Below are 6,004 nucleotides of genomic sequence, written 5' to 3'. Positions count from 1 at the left end.
CAACAGCAGCCTCCTGATCACCACACCCTCTGAGGATCAGTAGCTGTACTTGAAGCCTCCCCCCACCAGCCAGAAGAACCAGCAAAGCTGTGAACAGCACCCAGCAGAGGAGCTGCTGTCAACTGAGGAGCAACTGCTACCGCAACCGCCCGAGGAGCAACCACAGCCCAAGGAGCCACTGCCACCCAGGGAGCAGCCACTGAACGACTCAATGTCTAGATATGTCAGTGAGATCAAACATGGGTCGACACAGAAACCCCCAAAGGAAAGAAAAGGAGAACTCGCCAGATAAGCAGCTAAGTGAAACTGAGGGATGCAACATGACAGAAAAAGAATTCAGAATAAGGGTCCTACAGTGCATAAACCAGATGGAGGAAAAAATCAACAACATATACAAGAAGCAAGAAGAAACAGATGAAAAAATGAACTACTCATGCAAGAAGCAAGAAGAAACAGATGAAAAAATCAACAACTTAAGTAAGACACAAGAAGAAATGAAGAGTGATATAGCTGCAATTAAAAACACCATTGAAAGTATCAACAGCAGACTAGGGGAAGCGGAGGACCGAATTAGTGAATTAGAAGACAAGGAAGCAAAACACACCCAAAATGTACTGCAATTGGAGAAAAAAATTAAAAGACAGAAGGAGAGCCTAAGGGAGCTTTGGGACAACATGAAACGAAACAACGTACGAATAATACGGGTGCCAGAACAACAGAAAGATGAACAAGGATTAGAAAACCTATTCGAAGAAATAATATCAGAAAACTTCCCTGCGGTGGGGAAGAAAAGAATCACACAAGCCCAGAAAGTCCCAAACAAGGTGAACCCGAAAATACCCACACCAACACACATCATAATTACTATGGCAAATGTTCAGGACAAAGAGAGAATCTTACAGGTTGCAAGAGAGAGACAGAAAGTTACATACAAGGGATCTTCCATTAGATTATCAAATGATTTCTCAACAGAAACACATCAGGCCAGAAAAAAAGGACAGAAATTTACAAAGTGATGCAAATCAAAGGACTGAATCCAAGAATACTCTATCCAGCCAGGCTATCATTCAAAATTGAAGGGGAAATAAGAAGCTTCACAGACAAAAAAAGGCTCAGGGAGTTTATCACCACCAAGCCAGCAATGCAAGAAATGCTAAAGGGACTGGTGTAAAAAGAAGAAACAAAAAGCTCAGAAAGAAAACAGTCACACACAAAAAAAGAAATGGGTACAAAAAAATATCTTTCAATAATAACTTTAAATGTAAACAGACTAAATGCTCCAACCAAAAGACATCGAGTGGCTGAATGGATAAAAAAAGATGACCCATACAATTGCTGTCTACAAGAGACCCACCTCATTAGAAGGGACTCACACAGACTGAAAGTGAAGGGATGGAAAAATATCTTTCAGGCAAATGGAAAGGAAAAGAAAGCTGGGGTAGCAATACTTATATCGGACAAAATAGACCTCAAAGTGAAGGCCATAACAAAAGATAAGGAAGGCCACTTCATAATACTAAAGGGATCAATACAACAAGAAGATATAACCCTGGTAAACATATATGTAATCAATGCAGGAGCACCCAAATACATAAAAAAAACTCCTGGAAGATATCAAAGGAGAGATCTACAACAATACAATCATAGTAGAGGACTTTAATACACCACTGACATCACTGGATAAATCCTCTAGAAAAACACTCAGCAAAGAAATAGCAATTCTAAATGACTCACTAGATCAGATGGACTTAATTGACATCTTCAGAGCGCTTCACCCCAAAGCCATGGAATATTCATTCTACTCAAGTGCTCATAAGACAAATTAAAAAATAGACCTCATATTGGGTCACAAACACAGTCTCCCCAAATTCAAGAAGATTGAAATCATACCAAGCATCATCTCAGACCACGAAAGCATAATATTAGAAATAAACTACAGTTAAAAAAAAAAACGAAAATACTCAAACACTTGGAAGCTGAATAGCATGTTATTAAATATTGATTGGGTTAACAATGAGATCAAAGAAGAAATCAAAAACATCCTGGAAAATAATGACAATGAAAACACAACAATCCAAAACATATGGGACGCAATGAAAGAGGTCCTGAGAGGGAAGTTTATAGCTCTACGGGCCTATCTCAAAAAACAAGAAAAAATGGTAGTAAATCATCTAACTCTACAACTCAAAGAATTAGAAAGAGAGCAACAAGAAAACCCCAGAGTGAGCAGAAGGAAGGAGATAAAGATTAGAGCAGAAATAAATGACACAGAGACAAAAAAAAAAAATACAGAAAATTAATGAAACCAAGAGCTAGTTCTTTGAAAGTATAAACAAGATTGACAAACCTCTAGGCAGACACACCAAGAAGCAAAGAGAGAGGACCCAAATAAACAAAATCAGAAACAATAGAGGCGAAATAACAACAGACCCCACAGAAATACAAATGATTGTTAAAAAATACTATGGAAAGCTCTACTCCAACAAACTAGACAACCTGGAGGAAATGGACAAATTCCTAGAAAAATACAACATTCCAACACTCAATCTGGAAGAATCTAAAAATCTCAATAGGCCAATAACTATGGAAGAAATTGAAGCAGTCATCAAAAAGCTTCCATCAAACAAAAGCCCAGGACCAGACGGCTTCACAGGGGAGTTTTACCAAACATTCAAGGAAGAACTAAAACCTTTCCTCCTCAGACTACTACAAAAAATCCAAGAGGAAGGAACACTTCCAAGCTCATTCTATGAAGCCAGCATCACCCAAATACCAAAACCAGGTAAAGACAACACAATGAAAGAGAGTTACAGGCCAATATCCCTCATGAACATAGATGCCAAAATCCTCAACAAAATCTTAGCAAATCAGATCCAGTAGTACATCAGAAAGATCATACACCATGACCAAGTAGGATTTATCCCAGGGATGCAAGGATGGTACAATATCCGCAAATCAATAAACGTGATACATCACATAAACAAATTGAAAGAAAAAAAAAAACACATGGTCATATCAATTGATGCAGAAAAAGCATTTGACAAAATCCAACACCCATTTTTGATAAAAACTCTCAGCAAGGCGGGAGTAGAAGGATCATACCTCAACATAATAAAAGCCATATATGACAGGCCTACAGCCACCAAAAACAAACAAAAAAAAAACAAAAAAAAAACAAAAAAAAGAAAAGAAATATTTTAGAAAACTAGGAATTTAACCCTGATGAACAGAAACCTTAAGGGAATTTGACACTGGTCCTTACACATACAAGGAGAATCAAACCTATTCTGTGCAACTTCAACTTTTGCTGAAGAGAGAAAAATGCCATGAAGATGTAACTGGCAAAAGAAGAAGGATTTGAGGAAACAAACATATCCACTATATTTCTTCCTGTGGAAATAATTGATTTATTTTAAAAAAAAGAGCAAAACTATGTGGATAAGTTCATGGCTTGCTTCAAATCTGCTCCCAAACTGAGCTAAAATTAGCATGAAGTGAGCAATGGAGGCACCTATGACACCCATGTTGCAGAAACACTCACTCCCAAGGTCCTGTAAAGGCCTATAGGCTCAACCTCTGAGAGTGAGTGTCACTTTAAATTTGCTTCAGAGATACCTGCTTACCTCACCCTAGTCCCAAGCCTGTGATTGGTCAGGCCATCCCTCTGTGACATCACATTAAATGTTTCCCTAGGTAACGGGTATATAACTACCTATCTACAAGGCAGTATGGTCTGTTTCTCCAGAGCCTGAAGAGAAAGAGACCTGAGGCCACATCTCCCAACTGGTGGTAGGCGATAAGTCTGTACCAATTCTACCATGTAGCAATGGCCTGGGCCCCAAAGCAGAAGTAGGCAGAGCCAAACCTAAGGGATCCCAGGGCTGGCAGGGCCTACAGAGATGGCAGGGGAGGAAGAGGTGGCAGAGGCCAGAGCTGGGGCAGCTCCTCCAGCCACCTGGAGCCTAGGGCTCCTGGCCCCCAAGGCCCTCCACTTGTTTTTAAAATAAAAATAAGTCTGATTGGTACAGTGATTGGTCATGGCGGATCAAACATAAGAGACATTCAGAGTACGACAAACACGAAAATACAGATCATACCGGTACAGGGTGATTCCGAAGCAGACGTAAACATTTTTGGCAGCAAGGATATGCAAGCAAAGGCCAAAGCAATTCCAGAGACTATTGTTGAAAGACAAGGAAGCAACTACCAATATTCAGAATGCACTGTTAATACTGCTGCAGCCCAACCAGCTGTTGCAAGAGACTTAACCACAGATAACACTGTTAGAGAAGTTCGACCATTGATCGACTGGGATCGAATTAAGGCCAGAGTGACAGACTGGGAGAAAAGAAGATGGGAAGACTTAGCACCAATTACAAAACACTTTTACATAGAATCCAAAGCAACAAGTTTTCTGTCTCAAATGCAGGCAGACCTTTGGAGAAGGGAACATTTCAATATAACTTGTGATGATTTGAAAGATGGTGAAAAACGGTCTATCCCCAACCCAACTATTAAATTTGAGGACGCTTTCCAGAATTATCCTGAAATAATGAAAAACATTCAAAAAGCAGGGTTTCAAAAGCCAACGCCAATTCAATCACAGGTGTGGCCAATTGTTCTACAAGGGATAGATCTTGTAGGAGTCGCCCAAACTGGAACAGGCAAAACTTTGTCTTATTTATTGCCTGGGCTTATTCACATCAGTTCTCAACCAACACCCAGAGAACAGAGGAATGGTCCCGGCATGCTAGTTCTTACACCGACTAGAGAATTAGCTCTCCAGATAGGAAATGAATGTTCTAAGTATGCATATAAAAATCTTAAAAGTATTTGTATATACGGTGGTGGAAGTAGACGACAATAAATAAAAGACGTTGCCAAAGACATAGACATCATTATTGCAACTCCTGGGCGACTGAATGATCTGCAAATGAATAATTTTGTCAACCTTAGAAGCATAACCTACTTAGTCTTAGATGAAGCTGATAAGATGCTAGACATGGGATTTCAACCTCAGATAATGAAGATTTTATTAGATGTGCGCCCAGATCGGCAAATGATTATGACAAGTGCAACTTGGCCAGATGCCATTCGTCGACTTTCACAAACTGATTTGAAAGAGCCTATGATCGTCTATGTTGGTACTCTGGATCTAGCTGCTGTAAATACAGTGAAGCAAAATATAATTGTTACCACAGAAGAAGAAAAACGATCTCTTATAAAAGAATTCCTACGCAGCCTGTCACCCAAAGCCAAAGTCATCGTGTTTGTCAGTAGAAAAATTGTTGCTGATGACTTATCCAGAGATTTAAGTGTCCAAGGCCTGTCTGTACAATGCTTGCATGGAAACAGAGAACAGAGTGACCGTGAGCAGGCATTAGATGACTTTAGAAGTGGAAATGTGAAAATACTGATTTCTACTGACTTAGCATCCCGAGGTCTTGATGTTGATGATATCACACATGTGTATAATTATGATTTCCCAAGAAACATTGAAGAATATGTACACAGAGTAGGGCGTACTGGAAGAGCAGGAAAGACTGGCACGTCCATTACTCTTATGACGAAAAATGATTGGAAGACTGCCCCTGAATTGATTAAAATTCTGGAAAGATCAAATCAAAGTATCCCAGAAGCTCTTGTAACAATGGCCAAAAAATACTGGTTAGGTGAACAAAATAGAGACACAGGAAACAAATCAAAACTATTTCAACAAAAACCCAAGGAGTTTCATTAAGATCTGCAGTGAAAAGAAGTTGTGCCAGACTACCAGAAGATTCAAGATAAGTTAAAGATATGCAGTGTTCAAGATACTTATTGAAAAGCATTGGAACCATACTGATAGTTTGAAGACAACTGATTATTTAATAATACCACTAAGCTTTCAATATTGTGTGTAAACTCCTTAATAAAGTCAAGTGTTTTGAAAATGACGGAGTGAGAGATTCTGTGGGGGGAGAATAGATATTATGTGTTGGTTAAAGTTTAGATTCTATTATAG

At 39.2% G+C, this 6,004-nt stretch overlaps 1 pseudogene; it reads left to right on the top strand.

Moving 5' to 3' along the window:
* The first annotated feature begins 3,826 nt into the window (after positions 1-3,826).
* Positions 3,827-5,740, top strand: LOC132224763 (probable ATP-dependent RNA helicase DDX53; annotated as a pseudogene).
* Positions 5,741-6,004: the final 264 nt, after the last annotated feature.

Source organism: Myotis daubentonii, chromosome X (genome assembly GCF_963259705.1).
Source record: "Myotis daubentonii chromosome X, mMyoDau2.1, whole genome shotgun sequence".
In the NCBI taxonomy this organism is placed as follows: domain Eukaryota; kingdom Metazoa; phylum Chordata; class Mammalia; order Chiroptera; family Vespertilionidae; genus Myotis; species Myotis daubentonii.
Note: the sequence above shows the minus strand (reverse complement) of the source record. Positions and strands in the feature narration are given on the sequence as shown.